The 23,808-nt window shown below is 41.1% G+C and overlaps 2 protein-coding genes across 2 annotated transcripts in view; both read right to left on the bottom strand.

Annotated features, from left to right (window-relative positions):
* The window catches only part of tmem276b (transmembrane protein 276b), a 179,404-nt gene that overhangs the window by 31,084 nt on the left and 124,512 nt on the right, over positions 1 to 23,808 (bottom strand). The window lies entirely within an intron of this gene.
* igdcc3 (immunoglobulin superfamily, DCC subclass, member 3) overlaps positions 1 to 23,808 on the bottom strand; it is a 71,066-nt gene that overhangs the window by 38,836 nt on the left and 8,422 nt on the right. The window lies entirely within an intron of this gene.

Raw genomic sequence — 23,808 nt, 5'->3', positions numbered from 1 at the left:
GTTGTATAGAAGTCTATGAGAAAATTCACTTAATTTATTACCTCAGTAAACATTGTTAACATGAGTTTATGGTCTCAATCGTCTTCTTCAATACAGCATGATGTTCATTTAGTAAATGATTGTGCCATTTAGAGTCAAATAGACCATTAAGCAGGGTATAATTTAGGCTGCGGCGAATTGTGATTGAAAGGTCTAAGGATGCTAATTTTTATTTTTTTATTTTAACCGATAACCAACCCTCGTTAACCAATTATTAACCGTTAACCAACATGATTTGTGCCTCACATGCAGCAGTGCGCAACAGACACCTGAGTCCTCAGTTCACCCATCCGGGAGAGTTACTTTATCAGCCACGGTGCAGCGTGTAGTGTCGCAGACATGCAGCCACTTTCCCAGTAAAAGTCCACAACCACCACCTCATCATTTAGTTTAGTTTAGCAGGTTGTGTGCTGTGTGTCTGCCCGTCGTAACGATACTCTGTCTGCCCGGCGTAACGATAGCGAGTGTTTGTGCTACATTAGTATCTCTAGCGTTGCTGGTGGCTCCGTGCTCCCCGTAGCCACACACATACGCTCTGTCAGCGCGGGGTAACTTTAGAGAGTTTCCGACTGATCGTGTGTGTGGCGGCGGTGAGTGGGGGGTTGTTGGTGGCGCTATAGCTGTGAACGTAGCTGTAGCAGTGTGTGTACAGTTTATTTGTCGGTGAATAAATGCTACGAGGCTACAACTCCTCCGCTCGGCTCAAGCTCTAGCAACTACTGCATCTCTGAACCAAATCACACACATTCAGATTCTATGTGATCTTCTTTTGATAACTAATGTAATATTTTTTTCACTTCCATTCACTGAGCCTCCCCTGTGTGAGCCCCAAGGGGAGGCCCGCCTCACACTTTGAAAACCTCTGGTATAGAACACAGAAATCTTTCTCGTCAACATGCAGGTGGGCCCAGGACCTCCAGTCTCAGCACCATCTAGTGTCTCATGGGGGTTCAACCTGTGCGTACAGTGCATCCTCTCAGAAACACCCAGAGGAGCCTCTACACTGACAAACACCCTGATCACCATAAAAGGTTGATGCAGAAAAGAGACCTGATTGGCCCGTGGAAGATGAGGACAGGTGTGAGCTGTTTTGAGAGTTGTGTTTATCTTTATATGCTGTCTAGCTATCACCTGAAATAAAAGAAATACCTGTCTTAAAACAACTTGCAGCCTAATAGTTGTCCATTACTGTTTTCTGGTTGTACACTGGGGACACAGTTGTGCTTCAGCTCTGATAGAACAGAGAGATAAAGGGGGTCTGAGAACACAGACAGCTCAGTGAATGAGCATACTCTCCCATTACTGCAGCCGGGAATCCTCTACTCGAAAGAATTCGATCTCCTCTCGACTTGTCCCCTCCTTAGCTTGTCCCCCTGCCAAATTACCATCTTATTGAGGACATTGCATAAGCTATGATGATAGCCAGAGAGCTGAAGTCCAATCAGCCAGAGAATCTTCTTGTCTTATAGAGGGTTTAAAAAGCTGCATAATTATACTGGACTTCTGTTCTGGCCTGTAAAATGTGAGCACCCTGTCTTACCTCTAATGAGTTTTGCTAGTACGTGTGTGGCCCATGGACTCATGGGAGCTGTAGTTGTTGAATGCAAACAAAATTATCATTCTTTTATCTTGGTTAAAATAGCGAGGTGCTTTCCCTGTGATATAGGTAACACATTTTTTCCTGCCCAGTACAGTAGTAGATGTCCATTTAATTCAGAATTTAGGCAGAAAACATCTTTTCAGAGAGAGTACGAAAAGAAAGCCTCTATTGGAAAATACAACAAGAGCTGAAAGCTAAGTATACCAGAAGCTAACCTGTAAGTGGGTTGGGATTTGGGCTCTCAGACTGCTGATTTCCTACCTTTTCTCTTCTCTTTAACTTGCTAGATAGCGGAGAGTACATCTTTTAAGTTAATGAAATTCTTTTCTCTTGAGCATTCCCGGGAACATTAAGCTTTCCTTTAGGGTTCGTGCTCAAAATCAATTCACAGTAGAAGAAGAAATTCACCCATGCACTCTTTACACACTCGTACAATTCTTAGCACAACAGCGTCACCAAGACAAGACAGGACAACAGAAGTAGTGTACGTCTCCTATTTTTTTGTCAATTGTGAAATCAGGCTTTTATAAAAAAAAACATAATTCTCCAAGCGTTTATTGCAGAGGGTAATGCATCTTAAAGAATATTCTGTCACTCTTCTTTTTCACACCTGATTGTTGCTAGGAAGAGGCTCACAGTGCCATTCTCTACTTGCCCAGAGGCCACATATCTAATTAATATCGCCAATACCTCAGCATGCAACTGCCTGCTTTAGAATTCAAATGAGATGCCTCTCCCGTCATCCAGCCAGTATATATGAGCTCATATCCACATGAATTATGCGCTGTCTTTTATTCAGCTCGTTCACTGTACGCCCTCCGCACAAAAGCGAAGCCCTACAACTGCTTTATCCCCGTCTTGTCTTGGTGTTGGAGAGGTTGAAATATTTCTAAACGTTTTAGAGACATCTGGGGTAAGATAACGTTTATATTCAAATGGAAATGCCATTAAATTCTTCTTTGGCTTGTCTCCGCCTCTTGTTTTGTGAAGCCAGAAATAAGCGAGGCCCGCAGACAGCAGTGGCTCTGAATAACAACCTGGATGGACATTTGGCATCACAATTCGCCTCAGTCCAACACTCATTACTTCCCCCTCATTAGAGGACAACTGTTGGGTAGTGAGGCCAGTCTGAGGAGGCCAAGATGAATCTCTCTCGAAAAGTCTTTCTTTTGTGCTGCTGTTTCTTGATCATATATCGTTGGTGGAAAGAACATACGTCTCGAGAAAATTTCTGAGATGAATATAGCTCGATGTGTGAGTGTGTTCCTTTCTGAGAGCGTAGCTTGCAGTGTTAACTATGCATCTGACAGTGATTTTGAGGGGGGCTGGCCTGAACCAGGGGTAGATGGATGACCCCACATCTGGCACTCCCACAGGACATCTGAAAGACGCAGGGCGGGACCGGCCCATGCGCTCCACTGCATCTCACAGCACCCTGATAACTGGGCTCCCCAAATGGCTGAAACGGTTTTGTAAATCTCACCCCTTCTCCACTCCATCACACACACACACACACGCACGCACACATGCACATGCACGAGAGAAGCCTCTGGCAGTTATAAGAGGGAGATCCACTGTGCCTCAGCTGCGTGGTTCCCATTTGGGCATTTATCTGTGTCTCACTGTCCCTGTTGGTTTCCAAATCCTCACATCAGTTTCCAAAAATGCAATCCTGTCAAAAATTCACACAAACAAATTCATCAACAAAGTGACAACTGAATTTACAAAATCTAAAGTTGTCTGTTTAATGTAAATCTCCAGTCTAGGGCTGGGCAATACAGTATGTACCAATTTTCTTTTTTTCTAGATCATTGCCAGCAAACATAAGCCGTCCTCAACTATACCCAATGTTTGTATGTTTTTTGTATATTCTGTGTTGAGATTTGGCTCACAAATATCTTTCTGCCTATAATGTAGCTGATAATGGATATGATAAGACCCGATGCCGCATATCATGGATGTATAAAGAAAAACTGGCTACAGTGTTAGAGGCGGGGCCCCGTTCATTCCTATGAAAGTTGTTCAGTGGCGCATAAAGCCAAAAACTTGGACTTCCTGTGTAAAAAATTACCCGGATCAATTGCATCCATTCACATGAACGACAGCACGATAATAACTGGATTTGGCTATTAGTGAATTTTACAACTTTTAGGACATAATGATTTAAATAGGGGCTATTCAAGTGTTCGTACTGGGAATTTGATTTACCTAAAAATAATTATTAGTAGTTACAGAGGTCTCTTTTGCAATGTAAGTATTTTTAGGCCTATTGGCAATCACATGATGGACACGGAATTGTGACTACATGGTTTGGCCACTATGTCAAATGTTTCTGGGGGCTTGCAGCATATCATAACTATGTTCACTTTAACTACACTTTAACTACCCAACAATAAATAATGAAAAGTGTCCTTGTCTCAACTGAGGACAAACTGGCTCAGGTAAAGTGGTGCCACATCACTCAAGCTAGAAGAAGAGAATAAAGTTAGCACATTAATTTAAATCATTTATGTAGCCAATATATTGAATTCCGATATAAACTGACAAACAGCTAGCAAGAAAAGGCTGGGTGTCTGTAAAATGCAAGCAAATGAAATGCTATGATGAGATGACATTTGCTGTGATGTATCAACAGTAATCATTAGCTAGCTGTGGCTTGAATCCCAGATAGTCTTGGTTCTTACAAATTTCTCTTGAAATGTCTAAGCCGGTGTTAGTTTCTAAACCAACTACCTGTCTCCTCAACCTACAATGATGATTTTAGTTTACAATTGGCCATGTCCCCACTAGCTTTAAGACTGGTTTGGTTAAACCTCTACTTAAGAAACCACACCTTGATCCAGGGTCTCTAAATAATTATGGACCAGTCTCTTTCATTGTTTTCAAGAGTACTAAAAAGAGTTGTGTGTTTTGGCCCACGTATTTAACAGCAATCTTTTTTATCATTTTCAATCTGCTTTCAGGGCCTGCCAGTCACTCCACCATTCAAGTGGTGAATGAGCTTCTGCTTACTATTGATTCAGATTCCACCTCAGTGCTTCTATTACTGGATCTCAGTGTGGCTTTTGACACCATAGATAACTGTATACTCCTAGACCAACTGGAAAATCAATATGGCGTCTCTGTAATTTCAACTGCTACGCTGATGATACTGAGTTGTATGTGTCTGATATCAGCAAACACAGATTAAATGAGGTCTTTTCTGTCAATGGCTGATGCAGAGAACCTAATTCACACCTTTGGCTAGATTATTGTAACGTTTTGAAGTCATTGCCTTTTCCAATTATACCCCCTTTTCCACTGGAATAACCTCTTTGTTGACATCAGATAGTCTGACTCTGTTTAGATCTTTAATTCCAAACTTAAAATTCATAATTGCCCATACTGTAATTTGACAATGTTGGTCTATTCTGTACACGACATCTACTGCATGTATGTCTGTCATGTCCTGCCCTGTTGCTCTTTTTGGGGTTTCTTCTGTTTATTTTCCTGTTTTAGGGGGGAGTTTTTCCTTATCTGAATCAAGTGTCTAAGGACAGAGGGTGCTGTACAGATTGTAAAGCCCCTTAAGGCAACTTTGTGATTTGTGATATTGGGCTATATAAATAAAATTGGCTTGACTATACGCATTGTAAAAAAAAATTGAATAACCCACATAATTAGATTTATCTCCCAGCCCTGGTCCATTCTCTTCAAACTAAGCAGCAGAGCAAAAGCCTGAGCCGCATATGGTGCTAATTCCCATATGTGCAATGTATATGTGCATGTCCTCAAATCTTCATTTAGGCAGCGTTTGAGGTGTCAGTGAATGTAGATAGCAATCTCTCTGTGAGCTGCACTCTTCTCTGCTTATCCATATTATGCAGGCCTACTCTCTTTAAGACCGCTTTCTCTTCTGCCTTTTCTCTTTCTTTTCAACTTCTTGCTTTACTTCCTCACTGCCACCTAATCTTTAATACAAGCGGAAAGGCAATTGTGGTGTTTAAAATGAAAACCTTTCCATTAATTTAACAAGAATTAGCTTTACGATAATAAGTAGGAGTAATATCCCCACTATCTGCCACATTTACCTTACCACAGATAAAAGAGTTTACCTGTGGGAACGTGTAGAATTAGATAAGTAACATACTGTAGAGGGGAATGCCTGTGGTCATAAAGCAACATGGTGCGCACAGGTTATCCATTAAAATGTGTTTGTGTGTGCAGGGTGCTGACGATATCAGGCTCAGCCATTTCTGAGAAATGATCCCTTGTTACTTGGATACCAGCCCTGGGACACACTGTCACTTTTACACTCCGCTTCAGACATGCGGACACACTTATTCACGCATGATGGCTTATACATGGTAAAGGTGGACAGACATGCATGCACTTACTGACATGCACAGAAATGAGTTTCTCTCCCTCACCCGTATGCACACGCGCACACACACACACAGACACACACACACACACACACACACACACACGCACACACAGACGTACAATCACTCACCCCCCTCCCTGCTCCGTCAGCTCAACTGACAGCAGTAATGAGTTTCTTCTCTGCGTAAGCCAACTGGCACCCACTCAAGGGAATTTTCCAGGCTGAATTGCGGCCATTAATCACAATCCCGGGCAACACAGTGCCATCATGTGTGTGGCAAACAGCGTTCGTGGGGGGGCAATAGGACTACAACACAGGAAAGGAGGAGCTTGCGATAGTGACAAAGACAGAGGGACTGGACTGATGACGAAGGAATGAGAACGACCATAACAAACATAATAGTGTTTCATAAACAAAATGTTTAGTTTGGTAAATCATCTCCCTCTTGTTGAGCGCAAGTCCGGGCCTTGGCTCATGCTGAGCTAAATGGAGGATAAAGACAGGATATATCAAAAGCCCAGATGCTCTATTCTGTAAATATGAGCTCAATTACTGGGAAGAGAGATGCTGTGACATCAATCATGATCAACAAGATAGGTGAGACATTCTTCATGCCAACTGCTGCACGCCTGTAGCAACACACACACATTCATGAACATCTGAAAGAAATGTTGTGTGTGCTAAATGTTCAAACTTAAATGCATAACGTGGAGCAAAGAGAGAAGCAGTGGGGTAATAAAACTGAATCATTCCAGGACAGCTACAGTGACAGCAGCCCTGGAGCATTTAAGATAATGACAAAGAGAGCAGCAGCCGTTAATGTATGGAGAATTGCCATCGCCTCGCTTTGTGACGTCAAGATATTGTCACCACTACATCCTCTTGTTGAGACAGCTGGAAACTCAAAATCTGCCTCCTATTCTTTTCATTTCCCTCCCTCTTTCCCTCCATTCAGGCTGCCAGCTGACTGCGGTCACCAGGGATATTACTGCCCCTCGCTGATCCGAGGGACCCAAACCCCACCCCCCACCCCCATTCGCCTCCAAACTGGCTAATCCTGATGAATTCATGCTAATATGCAGTCAGTAACCTCGAGCTCTTTTTGTATGCACATGTGCGACTCCTCTGCCACGCCCACCGCACGGAACCTAGTTCGCACCGATTCAGCAGGAAAAATAACCACAGAGGAAGAGGAGCAGAAGAGGAGAAAGAGGAAAGGCAAGTGCAGGGCCTGTCATAACCACTTAGTGTTACAAGACAGCGGGTGAGAAATGAAAGCCCTTTGTCTCTGCCTCTGCCTCTACCTACAATGTGTGTGTGCAAACAAAGGCTGTGCAGATACTGTATTCGTTATGATGGCATATCTCTTCTATCAGATAGTGGAATACCATTTTCAGGACTAGAGTAAACAAAGAGACGCCCTGGATTTACATAAATTGAGAGAAAGATTTTTTTTCTATGGAAAATGAAATCCCAAGGCCAGGGCTTATGAACAATGGAATAAAATACAGGCTTTGTCTTTGTAGTGTTTGTACTGTACGCCTAAATAAAATTCCTGTCAATTAATCAGGATTATCACTTAGTGCTAGATTCAAATGAGTAATTGTGGTTCCAAGCAGCTCAAAACATACATTTTGGGTAACTTCTTTATATATTTTTCTATTAGGTGTGATTGTTATATAGAACAAACGATTATTCTCATTGCCAATTATCTTTTCAATTAATCTTTTTGTTTATAATTGTCAGAAAGTGACATATTCAAATTGCTTGATTTGTTCGACCTAGAGGCCCAAACACAAAGATATCCAGTTCCCTGTCGTATAAGGCAAAGAAAAGTTTAGGGGTGTCACGACTTAGAATCTAAATCGAAAATCGATCAGAATTAGCTCCTGATCTCGACCATCATAATCAATAGTAGAATCGACAATTATTTTATTTATTTCTCCTGCCCCGCCTGCTTGCATGTATCTAAAGGAAAAATACAGCTGTACTCAAGAAATGTAACAGCCATCTCACTCATGGTTAAACTTGAACCACCATGTTCTGAACAGACACATTACTGTACAAACACTAACAGAAGTAACGTTTGCATTTTGGAACATAAAACAGTAAACTTAAACTACTCCATGATGGGATGGCATGATGGCAAAATGTGGGTCGTCCCTGTTGCTACGATACTCAGGGCACTTCCTGCATATGCCTGTGGCATTTTACATTGCAGGAATTAGCCTAACGGCTATTGGACTAGTTAGTTAGTTACTTTTCATTATAGCTCTAATAGCTCTTCCACTCTTAATTGGTTAAGTTACTGCATCTCCCGACAAAACACCACGGTTAAATTTTAGCCTACATGCATGTTTTTTCAGCTTAACATTGTTGAATCACAGCAGCTGATGTAACAAAACTGTATTTTTCTAGATTACAGCGCACTTTTAATACACTGCGGAAGGATTTATGTTTTGTTTACGTAATGATTATGTACTGAAGTGGGTCACACAGATGAAGTCTAATTTCTGAAACACTTTCTAAATAAAAATGGAGTTCAGTTCTCTTTATAAAGAAGAATTTGAAAGTGTAAATGACAGTTGTCAGGGATTAAACCAATGATCTTTTGATCTTTACGAATCAAGACTCCATAGTCTAACAATGGTATATTTAAATCAAAATCGTTGAAATTGAATCGTGGCCTTAAAATCAAAAGTGAAACCCCTACTAATGTTTGGAATTTTTGCTAAAAAAATTACTCAAACAATTAATCGATTATCAAGATAGTTTCTCTATAATTTTATGCGAAATGACTATTTGATTCATTGACAATTTATTTTCAGCTCATCAGATAATACATCAGTTAATGTTTTTTTTTTTTCCACTGACTCATCTTTACCATAAAATATTGTGATATGTTACATAAGCGTTTCCCTAACTGTAAGTAAACACCTGGGATATTTCTAAGCACTCCCTCACTCACATGTCAATGTTTCTGCGCTCTATTAAATATGATGTAAAATAATGTCTTGAAACACACAGAGGTTGATAAAGAGCACACAAGCAGCCTGTTAGCGGTGGCTCTCTGACTCTCATGCTCGTCTATTCCCTGCAGTGGATGGGAGGAGCGCTACCATGAGCTGTCAGACATAAGCACATATCACTGGGCTCTTCCAACCTGCCATCAGCCAGCTAACCCTCTAAAACTGTCTTCCCACTCACAAATAATGCCTATGCCGGCAAATGGAGAGGGCTATTACACTACAAGCATAATGTTTCATCCGTTCACGCCGAGGCAATGAAATGGTCCGCCTTACGACTTACTAACACACGACATGAAACCACTTCTATAAAGGAAAAAAAAACTCAGATGCATTCATAAATATGATTAAAGACTGCAGTTGGACGGATGACACAAATTCTTTATGCGATTATAAAATAAACTCATCCCCTGAGCAGCTATACTGAAAGAGTTGAAACATCTCTTACGATGGATCCTAAAATTGCTACTACTGTACATCACTTGAGGCGGGAATTAAATTAAATGTTTCAATGGTGCTTTCGGGGAGAAAAACAGGCCTCAGTAACATGTCTATGTGTTGTGGGAATGCACACTGCACGTTAGTTACTGTTTTTTACCAGCAGCAGGTATGTACAGTCACTGACCATGAGCCCACATGTCTATGTCAGTGCATTTATTTGATGTTGAGCGCAGGTAATGTGCATGTTACAGTGAGGAATTACGAGTGTGGGGTCAGGGGAGCAGTTTTCCGGCAAGTTCTAACAGCAGAGGCGTGCTTTTTCAAGCTAAGCGAGCCCGCCGCTGTTGCTTTGCATCTCGCTGCCTGTCGAAAGCTGCCCTTGAAACAAAGCTGCCGGGGTCGGGAGGTCACGGCACAGCATCAGAATGGAATGTTCCTTCCTGCTTCAAGGTCCAGCCTCCAGAGCCAGAGGGGCCCAGAGATCATTTGAGACCACCGGCACATGCTCCCTCTATTTTACTCCCCACCTCTCTCCACTTTCATCTACCCCTGCATGGTTTACTGATGGACGCTTGTTTTGCTGTGGCCTACTTGCTCTTCCACTCTAATCACTCGAATGAATGCTGCTAAGTCACCTACACTTCTACATCATGGTTTAATTAACTCCAGCGTCAAAGAAAACTTAAATGAAGTGATTATAGTGTTAGATTAGGGCATGCACAAGGTACTTCAAGATTTTTTTTAATTAATAAAAATGAATCTGGTGATTATTTTCTTGATTAATATACTGCCTTTTTACTCTATAAAATATTGTTAACAATCTGCTAAAGCCCAAGATGGCATCTTTAAATGTCTTGTTTTGTCCAACTAACAGTCTAAAACCTAAAGATAATCAGTTTACTATGACATAAGACGAGTTGAGAAGCTGGAATAAGGGGTTGTTTAGAAATGTTGGGTTTCTCTAGGGCTGTCAATTGATTAAAGTATTTAATCGCGATTAATCACATGATTGTCCATGATTAAACACGATTAATTGCATATTAATCACACATTTTTAATCTGTTCAAAATGCACCTTAAAGGGAGATTTATCAAGTATTTAATACTCTTATCAACATGGGAGTAGGCAAATATGCTTGCTTTATGCAAATGTATATATATATGTATTACTGGAAATCAATTAACAACACAACACAATGACAAATATTGTCCAGAAACCCTCACAGGTACTGCATTTAGCATAAAAAATATGTTCAAATCATAACATGGCAAACTGCAGCCCAACAGGCAACAACAGCTGTCAGTGTGTCAGTGTGCTGACTTGACTATGACTTGCCCCAAACTGCACATGATTATCATAAAGGGGAGACTCGTGGGTACCCGTAGAACCCATTTTCATTCACATATCTTGAGATCAGAGGTCAAGGGACCCCTTTGAAAATGTTTCCTCGCCAAAATTCCACGCACTTTTGGAGCGTCATTTAGCCCTATTCTCGACAAACTAGTATGACAATATACCAATGGATTCCCTAGGTTTTCTAGTTTCTTATGATGACAGTATCTTCACTCTGTAGCTTTAAAACTGAGCCCGCTACAACCTCTGGAAGAGTGATTGCATTAATGCATTAGAGAAATTTGTGTTTTTTGTCTGTTATATGAAAATGGGTGCTGATGAGAACCCTCTCTAAACTGCATCATCTCTAAGTCACAAACATTATACATTTACAACACCGAATGTTCTAATAATTTGTAATAATAAATAGAAATAATATGGTCCTCTTGGTCATTAGATTCCCTGAAGTGAAACATGCTGATGATAAAACTACAGATGTTGCAAACAGGTTGTCAGAAGGAAATTGGCCATCCCAGAAATCTTTCATCCTATGCCAGCAGCAACATCTTCTAATTGGTTCCTGTGGAATTCATTTCATCCCCGGTGACCGACTCCACACACACACCGGAGCCTGACAGGCTTTTTAACCCCAAACACTTCAGGTGCTCCTTCCCTACTGTATGTGAAACGAGAGTAACGATTGTTTTTTACTATCAGTGTCGATCCCAATGAGTTCATGTTTACAAGATAATTTCAATTGATTAGGGCTGTCCTCGACCAAAGAAATTCTCAGTCGACTAACACTCATACGATTTTGTCGACTAACCAATTAGTTGATTTAATCTACAGATCTGTGAAACTGAGTTTCTCCACAAAGAATCACACAAAAGCACCACTTTAAATATTGTGTTTACCAGAGATGTGCTCATAAGTTTCTTGGAAATAAGTCATTCAGTATAAAAAATAACTAAATCGACTAAAGAAATCTTGGTTGACTAAGACCAAAACGACCGATTACTCAACTTATCGACTAAGAGGGAGCAGCCCTACGATGCATGCACACACATATAGACCTTAAATCCATTCAATCATGTCCTCCCACAATCCTTTACCGTAATAATACTCTCCATCAATCATTATTCACTGTACACAAATACCAGTTAGCCTCCAGTGAAAGTGAAAAATAAGTCTGCCAATACGATGCTGGTCAAATAATAGCTTTAATGCGGAACTCAATAATAATTGTGTGAGGAAACAATTGAAATAATGCCACACATTTCCTCAAGCCAAGTCCAACATCACTCAGTCATTTAGTGATGTATTTTATTAAACACATTTGAAAATAATCTAGGGTAAAAAACTACATTGTTATAAAGAACTGACTTTTATTCACAGCGACTGACTGTTAAGCCTTTGTGGAAAAACTGAAAACACATGACAGAGACAAATAAATGTCCTTTTCGAGTGAGTGAGAATGTGCTTATTTTGCTCCTGTTCTTCCAGGCTGCTGCGTTGCTTGTTTGGTAAAGGGCAGGGTTAGAGCTGTGATGCGGTGGCAGGTTTGGGCCACCTTATTTCACTGCCAAAGCCAAGGTCACTGCCACTGCCCTGGGGCCAGCAGACAGGGGGATGGTCCCCACTGGGGAATGAGCAGGAGGCCGAGCGATGGAGGAGGGGAAACGTAATGGGAGGAGAATAAAAAAAGGGGAGGGTTATTCTGCCCTAGTGCACACAAAAAGGTCACCGTTTCCCAGATAAACCCCCCTCCCCGTCGTCCAGCCCCTCATGACCTATGACCCCTCTATTTCTGAGTCAATGCTGAAACAGAGGGAGGAGAAGGAGGAGGGAGGGCGCAAGGGGAAACACACCCACCCAGAGTCAGAGAGTGACAAAAGGGGGCCTCAGCCACAGCTAGCTGAGTCGGTCAGGAGAACAAACGCACAGGCCACCGTCACAAAGCAGAGCCACCAGAGGCTGCACATCTCCACAGCCTCTGCCTGTTCCCAGCCACTCCACTGCTCTGCATTTCACCACTAACAATAGGTGCTGCTCCGCTCCGAGAGGTACCCCAACACACACAAACACACGCACACACACACACACACACAGGCTAGAGAGGGGAGAGGTGGCTGAGGCCCAAAGAAGAGCTGCTGCCTGCCCATCACTGACTGGCCTTTGTCTCCGACTCTTCTGCTTATTGGCCACCACAGAAAGATTTCCTGATCCCTGCTTAAACAAAATGGAAAACTGGACTGAGGGGCCCTGTGTGTGTGTGTGTGTGTGTGTGTGTGTGTGTCTGTGTGTGTGTGGGTGTGAGAACAACTGAGGGGGAGATAACATTATAATGTGGCACTATTATGTTATTACTATTATCTCTACTACCTCCACCTCCTGTCTGTCTTTGTTGTCCTTATTACACATTTTCACACATGCTAAACAAAATGTCTGCCAAACGGAGAAGACAGGAAGAGGGAGTTTTGGTGCTTTTATTGGTGGATGGTGCAGACCCTGTAAAGGCTTTTAACTGCCCAATCTGGCCATAAAGGCGCTGTTAAGTGTAGTGAAGCGCGGTGACGGGGCAGTAGCGAGAGCTAGCCGAGCCCCTAGTGAAGCCTGGAATCATAGGAACACCAACATGCACACTCACACACCCACATATCCGTGTGCTTCCCTACTTAGGAGAACTCTCTGTTGACAAAATTGATCACCTGGTGTTGCCTAACTTTAACCTAAACCACATCTTCATTTTGATCCTCACGTAATGACGGTAAAAACACTTAAATAGGACCTTAAAGAAGTGGAGACCAAATAAAATATGACTTTTGTATTCAAGCTGGAGGACTGAAAGTCAAACACACTTTTCCAAGAAGTCAGGTGACCTAAAGCCGCCCACATGATCAGCAGTAAGATCGCTCTGCGCTGGCTGTGCCATTGTTTTCCTATGCTTGATATTGCCAACGAGCGCTGCGCTCAAAGTTCAAATTATTTCTACTTTGACCTTGGTTCCCGCTGACCTTTCAAAGCGCAACCAATGAGATAACAGCTGCAACTGTCGTTGCCTAGAAACAGTTGATGGGATCCCATGCGCACTTTTTGATGGCATATTGTAATTCTTTGTAACATAGGTCAACACGTCACAGGAGTCACAAGATCAGTTTACTGGCTGCGAGTACTCTCTGGCCGCACTTACCGCTAAAAGTTAAACTTTTCTCAACTTTTAGTTTGGCCGCACTTTGCCACAGAATCAAATGGCTGACCCTCACTGAGCTCGGTAGCAGCCGCTGCAGCTTTCCATAGACATTGTATAACAGCTCGCCGCAGGCCGCACTTCGCCACTGCTCTGGTGTTAATTTGGCGTAAGATGACGAAAAGACACACATGCTGGCACAAAAGCACAGGATTCATCACTAACACATGCTCGGTACAGGTTAAACATCATACTGGATTTGCCCAAATCAAAAAAAGTCAGTGCAAGATTGCTGTGTATAGACTGTAAAGCCAGACTCCAGTATTCGGAGACTGGCCCGGCCCGCCAAACCTTTGGCCCGGCCTCTGCTCTCTCTGTCACCTTTCACCTCTATTACTAAGGAATTCCTCCCATGAGCCTTAAGAGCAGGCAGAAGGAATTTTAGGCCCCCTTTTCATTTGTTTGTTTGAGAGTAGCTAGGGTGGTCCAGAGACATCCGGAGACCAACACAGACCTCATTACTTCGCCCAACACACAAGCACAGATGCAGTCAGATCCGTTGACAGACACACAAACAAACACACACATGCAACACAAACTTCCAACAATCCCGACATTGAACTTGAACTACGACTAAGACCTCTGATCTTAACTGAAGATGATCTTTGTGTAGTGAACAGGTTACTAGATGTTTAACTTACATTCAATTTACCACACTGTCAAAAAAACATATGTGCCACTGAGTTTCACTATGATGAGTTGTTAGTATTGTAAGAATCTTTTTTCAGAGTCAACACTGCTTTGTATGACAATGAAATAAAAAAAAAGCATCATCTGAATGGGCCTGATCTGGATGATGAGCTGCAGTGTACACAGCTGATGAGAGCAGCTGCTGGAGTGAGCACCCTGTGATGACATGAAATGCATTTTAAGTTGGTCTGGATAAGAGCTAAATGTGTCTGTTGAATATAAAAAAAAGCACCAAGAATAAAATGTTGGAAAATTAAAAAAATACTTTGTAGAGCTGCAACAATTTATCTTCAACTGAGTTCAACTATAAAATTAATTGACAACTATTTCGATAACTGATTAAGTAACTTTGAGTAACTTTTTAAGATAAAAAAAGTCAAAATTCTCTGATTCCAGCTTCTTAAATCTGAATATTTTCTGGTTTCTTTACTCATCTATGACAGTGAACTGAATATCTTTGAGTTGTGGACAAAACAAGACATTTGAGGACGTCATCTTGGGTTTTGGGAAACACTCATAGACATTTCTCACCATTTTCTGACATTTTATAAACCAAACAACTAATCGATTAATCGAGAAAGTAAGTGAGAGATTAATCGACAATGAAAATAACCGTTAGTTGCAGCCCTAATACTTTGTTCTCTAACTGAATGTTTTTCTCACATAACGTGATAAATGATTCTCTTGCGGTCATGTTCTAATCTCTACATTCTTTTCTTTTTTTCTGATTATGTGGGTTTAATATATCTAAAATTAATTTGTGGTTGGTTGTGGTTGTGCTTGTATGTGTTTTCTGTGTATGTGCGTGTATGTATGTGTGTATCATGTTTTTCTCTTGTTTAAAAAAGAACATTGCCACAAATCTGTCTGTTCCTTAAAGCGCTATATAAACAAACATATAACATGATTACCTTTGGTACATCACTCTAAGAAAGACATAAGTAGGATTAAAGCCACGTCCAACATGAAGACAGTGCGCCTGGAGGAACAAGCAAAATGCTATTTTGAGCAGTTCAATATTTCCATCACCCAGCTGTTTCACCACTCTCCAGTCTCCCTTCCCCTGTTTAGTGTCTTTATTTGCCAAGTGATGTTGTTTACACAGGCAGATATTTTTAGTGCATATAAGGGTGCCCGCTTCACACAGCAGCTCATCCCTCACATTATGAGGCAGCTCCCCTCCAACAGAAGATTGTTATAGCTCTCCATGCATGTCTGTTCGCTGTGCGTGGCTCAAGTTTGTCAGCGTGGCTCAAGATTTAAGCACACTATAGCAACCATTTTGCTCTTGGTTTTGTTGTATTAGCTGTTTATTCCTGACATTTGGAGATAGGGGAAGGTTTAAATAAATGTAATTCTCGCAAAAGCAAGTGAGGGTGCATGTCTTTTTTGTTTCCAACCATCCAGCATTATCAATACTGTAATAAAATAATACATCCACAGAACCTTTAGAAAGGTGCCGAATTAAAGTATGGCTTTTCCTAAAAAAAATTATTATGATTGTGAATTAATCGTTTAAAAAAAAATTGCGGGTCCAAAATGAATGTTTTATCCCTGTAGAAGGTATCTGACAAGGCTTCATCTGCATCTTCTTCTGCAACATCTATCACTAGCACCTTTAATGTATTTAATACATATTTGATTAGTTATTAGAAAAGTGACTAACACTGTCTGAATTGGTTTGGAAATCTAACCAAAATTTGACATTGCATCTCACTGTCCCCCAGACATAAACTAAGACAACAAGGCATGCTATGGGCAGTGTGGCATCCCTTGGTGATTTTCCACTGCTTCAAGGTCAATGGTGTGTCATCTTCAGATATAATAGGGATTCGCCCTGCCCCTTCCCCACAGGAGAGTTAGACAGCTTAAGCATTTGTCAATGCAAATATCCAGTTGGCATTAGGGATGTTCAGTATTGTTGTTTATTCAGCTCCCTGAGAAAAAAACAACAACCCGTAGAGGACAAACAGCATCTTTATAGCCATGAAATAGAGAGAGAGAGAGAGAGAGAGAGAGAGAGAGAGAGAGAGAGAGAGGGAGAGAGAGAGGGGAAGACAACGACACCAGCAGTTGTTTACCCTTGCTTTGCTTAACCGTGAAGAGTATAGGAAAAGGACCCACTATGAAACACTTCTATTCTAAAACCAGTAATAAAATCTCTTATTCACTGTAGCCAATTCTAAATCAACTCAAATAGAGCATGCGTAATCAGGCAATGAGATACGAGTATTTAGTGTGCAGGTGTACAGTAATAAACCGGTTTCTAGTGTAATTACACAGCGGAGGTCAGAGCTCTCATCCCATCAGCCCGCCTCATCTGTACAGAACAAAAAAAAGAAGAAAAAAAAATCCCTTTCTTCCTCAATCCTTCTGACACACTGGCAAACAGATGGAGGGGCGCTGACCACACAGCAGGAGGGAACACTCTGGTTTAACATCAGCCCACATACCTGCCCAAAGGAAGGAGCAGGGCAGCCATAGGCCATGTCCGTATGCACTATTACTACTACTACCATGTGATGTTTTCAAGAGAGGAATATCAATGAGAGGAATGATATCAGTGAGAGGAATACAATGATGACTTTTGCTTTGTGGCACCCCATATGACTTTTCCTCAAAAATCGTGATAGATGAAGTTACTAATGCTCCAATGTCAAATATCCAGTAGATCTGCTTGAACTAATCTGGATTTTGCAAGGGTTTAAAGAAAACACCACGAGGCTTCATGTTTAAATGTCAAAACAGGCGTATATGGCATTTAGTCGGCTAATCTATATGACAGAGAGATGACTTGCTTCGTGGCAAGCGAGCAGAGAAGAGCAAGGGTAGGAGTAGGGGGGGTGGGGGGGGGACAGAGCGAGGGCGGGGTTTGGCAGACAAAGGGAGCCACAAGGAGATGTAGGGATAGCGCTTCAGTGTTCACCCAGGCAGGAGGCCATGAAAGGGGTGGGGACGGGAAGGTCGGAGGGTGATGGAGAGCCACCGTCGACCCTCCAAACATGCACACGTACAGGCACTCTAACGTAAACGAACAGGAGCTCCCCATAAATCACTCTCACTTACTGGTGTTTGAGTCTGCAAGAGACAATCCATCCACGCAGGTTTTAAATGTTGGAACTTCTCATCTTCTGCCACAGCTACATGTGCAGTTTCTATCGGACTCTGCCCGCTCGACATCACTCATTTACATTTACAACCCTGAAAAGAGTTAAATTCACACAAGTGAGAGGGTATAAACCGGGACACTTTTACAGGCATCCTGTGTCTCCTCTTATTTCATCCTTTACAACCCCCCTGGGTTCTTCTGTTTTTTGTTTTTTTTATTAAAGTCTCATTCAGGAGGCTACCATTATAACAGCAGTTAAATTCACCATGACCATTTCAGAATTAAACAAGGTGGAAATTATCATCCAGTAGCCCAGGGCTCTATATCTATTACTGAAGTAGTCAATAAAATAAATAACACGTACAAGTTATTGTACTTGTGTTTATTGTGTTTTTTACTATTTCGTGTTTTCACTCTCCTCATGTTTGCACTGACTTTGCCTTTTCTCAGCACACTTCATATTGTGTTTGCAAATCTTTTCGAATGGTCCCTGAGGTCAATTGCAGTCTCCACATATGAATGGGACTGGGGGAAAAAAAAATTATTTCCTAACAAAGCTTCAACTCTTTCCAATTAATTCCAGACAAACAGACAAAAGCAAGTCATTTCAATTGATCCTAAAAGCTATTTTGTAACAGGGGGGCTTTTGTGGTGTGTTGCCTGGTGACGCTGGTGTGCTGTGGGGGGAGGGGCAGGAGCCCCGGCCAGGCCCACTGTACCAGGCTTGTCATTCATCCAAATGATGAAAAGCTTCCTGAACGTAAGCTAATGAGGAGGTCCTAGAGAAACTGAGGAAAGAGAGAGAGACGGAGAGAGAAACCGACCATCAAAGAGATAACATTTAGGAGGGAAAAAAAGAGTTTCCTGGACCGACCGCCGATTTAGAGGGGCGACGGGGAGTCCGTCCTATACCAGCCCCCGACAGTGAGCTCACACAAATGGTTGTCAAGCAAATAAAAAGTGAAATTTATGGAGGGAGGTAGTGTGGAGGGTAAGATGGAAGCTTTATCCACTGGGAGGGCTATAAAGAGGCTTCAGTAATCACACCACCCATTGCATCACAGTGGTACAAGTCAGAGCTCTGTTGTAAGAGGGACTATAACACAGCAAATTACCTCAAAAACACAAAGAGAGCACCAACATTAACAAACACTTGGAACAGAAAAAGAAACAAACACTAGTGAGTGATCTTTGTAAGGAGAGCATTTACTAGTTTTTGAGGCCATTTCTCTTCATAAACAAAATGAAAACACTTAATCCTAAATTATTTATGCCCAGCACAGAAATCTGGTGGACCAGGAGAGGTTGAAACAGACCAGCGATTGTCCAAATCCCCGCAGAATATACTTCACCTCAAAGCTCCTTTAAGACCTTATATTAAAAACCTAAAACATAATAGTCTGACAAATTGAGGCTCAATCAACAGGGGAACACTTCTGTAGCTACTTAACAGGCGCCCGCAGGAACCTGGAGGCTGAGGAGTGAAAGAAGCTGGACAATGAATGATGATCACCGTTTTTTCTGAACGTACAACACAAAAATAATCTGAAGCCTTTTCAAGACAGCTGTACAGAAACACAGCAGGTAGGAAAGCTGTTGTGCCTATTATGAACGGTGGAAATATGTGATTTTGCTTTATGTGACATAACAGGGAAAATACAAGATTCCTAGGTTAGACTGGGAGTCAACTACCGCAACTAATGGTGCAATGAAAGCCTCATTAATATGACTTCTAAAAGCATTTTTCATACAATGCAAAGCAAGGAGTTAAACACCACAGTTAAACACCAACATTACTATTTTATGGCACATCCTCCAGAATATAGAAGGTATTAGTGAGTGAGTAATGATGGGTAACTGAAGTTCTTATCTTGCGAGTCCCTTTGAAGGGTCTCTGGAGGATTATTTTCACAGTGATGGCTTCTTCATTAAGGAGGGACAGACCGTCGTTACAGCAGAGCCTCGACTCATTCAACGCCTTGCCTTCAAAGACTGCTCAATACAACCCAAAAGGTCAGGGGTCAGAGGTCAGAATGTGACTTTCAGTAATCCTGCAGTCCCTTCCCAATCAATACAAGACAAGAGGAAAAGCTGAATATGATCTGCAGGAGAGCAAAGCCTCGACAAAACAGAATATTTCCACCCAGAATGATTTTGAACTTGAGCCACCAAGTCCAAGGTGTGCTCCAGCAGGTCAGGTTCATTCACCGAGATTAAATCTGTATTCATATCACAGCTTTTCAGAGACAGATGAGTGATTGCTCTATGCTTGCATAATCCTTAATTTTTCATGCTCATAAAGTACTGAGCCTCTGAATTAAAAAAAGATGATTTGTTGAATATTACATTCAAAGATTAAATTGTAAAGCACAGTTTGACATTACATTAGGGGTGGGGAAGAAATTGATACAGCATAGTATTGCGATATTTTGCGTGGCAATATTATATCAAAACACGGACGTCAAGTATCGATCTTTTGTCATATAAACTATTAACCTTAACAATATCCGTTGGCCCATCACTATTCTCTCTTTCAGAGGTTGAAACGGGCTCAGTCTTAAAGATTGAGTGAAGATCCTGGTATCATGTGAAACTAGAACACCTAAAGAATCGATTGGTACTATGTCAAACTTGGGAAGAACGCTAAATATGCAAAATTTTGGCTAGGAAAAACTGGCATGGCCATTTTCAAAGGGGTTCCTTGACCTCTGACCTCAAGATATGTGAATGAAAACTGAATCTTATTAGATAAAACAGATGTTGACAAACTGCATAATTTGCGGTCGAAAAAAGGTAATAAATTGCCATATATCTTATCGCAATACACAGCATATCGCAAAATGTTTCAAATCGCAGTAAGATTTTATTGTGACTCAAGTATCGTGATAATATCGTATCGTGGGGCCTCTGGTGATTCCCACCCCCACATTATTGAAACACCTGTAAAATGATATGTGATTCTTTTATAATAACAGATAAATGAGGGGCAGTGTTGCATGGTTTGTGGTTAGCTTAAGTGAAGAGGAGGACTGGATTGCTGGACGAATCCACGGCATCACAACTCTGTACTTTACAAATTTACACTTCTAGCAATGCATTCAACACATTCATTTTCAAAGTACAGAGCATGACACACTCGAATTACACTATTCTCACTGAAATATGCATCAGTTTCCTTACAGTACTGGAGAAACACATTCATAAGCCAACTTTGAGGTTGTTTGAGGTTGTTTTGTTTACAAAATCTTGAATCCATTTCTGAGTGTACGATAACTTAAAAATACACCTCAAAGCACATGTTGATCTACCTGGCAACTCGCTCTGATTTAAAAATCTTCATTGAACATTTCAAGAAAATACGAGCCAAACGTCAAATGAATAACATGAGAATGCTACCAGATATTGAAGCCGTAAATAACACACTGCACATTGCTGCAGTACAAATCATCAGGATAATTCTATTGTTTTCTCTGCACCCTGTACAGGTGATGAACTCTGTGTTCATAAATCTATGGATTTTCATTTTCCTCATGCTTTCTTACTACTATGTCAAAGTAATTCTGCGAAATAAAAAATTAAGGGGACACACTGAAGACATTTCCCTGATGCAGAATAATAAAAAAGTGATAAAATAGCAGCTACAATCTGACCTTTGAGAAGAAAGAACCTTTGGGGAGGCCTTAAAAGGTTGCATGTGTTTGACTGCGCCCGCCACTGAGCTGAGGTGACTTTTCCCTTCGGCCAGGGAGACATCCATGTTAACCTCCCCGTCCCGCTGAGTGGAAAAGCTGTATTGGCCACAACAGCACAGCAGTGTGCTGTCTACACACAGCCTGGGAATCAACAGGCTTCTGCGAGCCTTTGTCCATCTCTGTTTTACAGAGTATATATAACAGTGCCTTCAAAAAGTCTTAACTCAACCCAGTGTGCAGCAGTACTGTATCACTGAAGCTGCTGCTGCAGCATCTCAGCGTGTCCACAGAGGAATGTGCACATCCTTGAAGTCTTTGATTTAAAGTAAGCTGAGACACGCTCTGTATGTGTGTGAGAGGACAGAGAAGAGAGGAGTACAGATAGACTATGATATGATGAAGATTGTTGTAAATGAATCACGGCAACAACGCCAAGAACTTAATGTTGAACTATAGAGTGACTTCAAATAAGAGATTTGGTGGTCAAGCCAGAGGAGATTTATCTTGATGCCTGCACCAGCGAGTGGGCTGCTGGGTTGCTCCGAGCTTATTGCACTCTTACAAAGCAGCTGGGAGACTCTCAGCATGAGCGCTTGTTAATGCTAAACTCAAAAGCTTGAATTTCTAAGCAGCACTGATAATGAGCATCAGAAAGTTCATTACACTCAAAGAATGATATTCAAATATTCAAATGACTCCACACCCGGGGAAATTAAGTACATTTACAACACAGCAATACCCCGATGACTGGACTGAAATGTGATAACTTAAAGACAATATTTCTTTTGTTTACATTTGTAGGGAACACAGATCAGAACTTAATCTTAGTTAAGTAAGTGGCTGTGGTTGCAGTTTCTTCTTGTGTCATATCTGCAACGCTCAATCATGATTTCTTATTCTGACATTTGGGACTTTACATACTGACAACACAATTAAGTCCAGACAAACTACTGTGTTGTAATTTCAAGACAATTTAAGATTATAAAGTCAGAATTTAAAGATAACAACAACTAACAAACACAGGTTCAAAAAATGGAATAAAATAATAAAACCCAGTTGAGATATTTCCTTAAAGGAAAGTTAGATGAGAGAATTGATACCACTCTCATGTGTGCATGTTAAATCTCAAATTAGTGCCAACAGTCTGCCTACCAGCATCTTTAAAGCTCCCTAATTAACACGTGATATCTCGTTTGTTTGATCAGTAAAAATAACGGGGAAAAGTGTAAAAGCAGTACATTGTGGTAGTTTTACAGGGGGTTACATGTTAGGACTGTGGCTGCATCTGAAATGCACTACATACTTAACATGTGTACTACTTGTTCAACATACTTTTATCTGAATAAACAGTAGTATTTATCTTTTAGGACGCAATAATTTATGTTGTCACTTCCTGAGAGCGTCTTTGCCGGTTGGAGAAGCGTAACCATGGTGTGCCAACCTCTTGAGACCATATATACACATACAGTATATACATTTATTACACCTGGCAAAGTGGAATCTTATACTTGCACTTAAATTGAAGTGTTATTGACGTTAAAGAGCTGTCCGTCAACGTCCGTTATGAACGTTGTCGTTACTATGGCATTGCATTGTGGGATATTTATGCCGCCGTAATGTCCAGCGTTTGCACACTGTAATGTCTCGCCGGAAATAGTATACAATTTGTGTACTATTGGTTTCATACTGAGGTTTCGGACATACTAATAAAATCTCACATACTGTTTTAGCGTACTAAATATCATGTTAGCATGGAATTTCAGATGCAACCTATTTCTTGGCTGGGCAAAGTTATTTCCTAACTTGTTGGTTGCCAGGCAACCAGTGGAGAATACAGGTGCATTTTGTTACCTTTGGACAGAGCCAGGCTAGCTCTTTCCCCGTTTCCATTCTTTATGCTAACTTAAGCTAAGCTAACCGGGTGCATATTAAATGGACAGATATCACAGAGTGGAAGCGTATAAGCGTATTTCCTAAAATATCAAACTATTCCTTTAATTGGGTTTAGAGTGAATGCATGCAATCAAACTAAATGTAAAGAACTTTAAAAGAAAAAAAACTTTTATGCCCCCCATAGGCACATAAAGTAGGGCTGTAACTAACGATTATTTTCATTGCCGATTAATCTGTTGATTATTTTTTTGAATAATTGATTACTTGTTTGGTCTATAAAATGTTATAAAATGATGAAAAAATGTCGATCAATGTTTCCCAAAGCCCAAGATGACATCCTAAAATGTCTTGTTTTGTCCACAACTCAAAAGAT

Source organism: Sebastes fasciatus, chromosome 2 (assembly GCF_043250625.1).
Source record: "Sebastes fasciatus isolate fSebFas1 chromosome 2, fSebFas1.pri, whole genome shotgun sequence".
NCBI classification, from domain to species: Eukaryota; Metazoa; Chordata; class Actinopteri; order Perciformes; family Sebastidae; genus Sebastes; species Sebastes fasciatus.
Note: the sequence above shows the minus strand (reverse complement) of the source record. Positions and strands in the feature narration are given on the sequence as shown.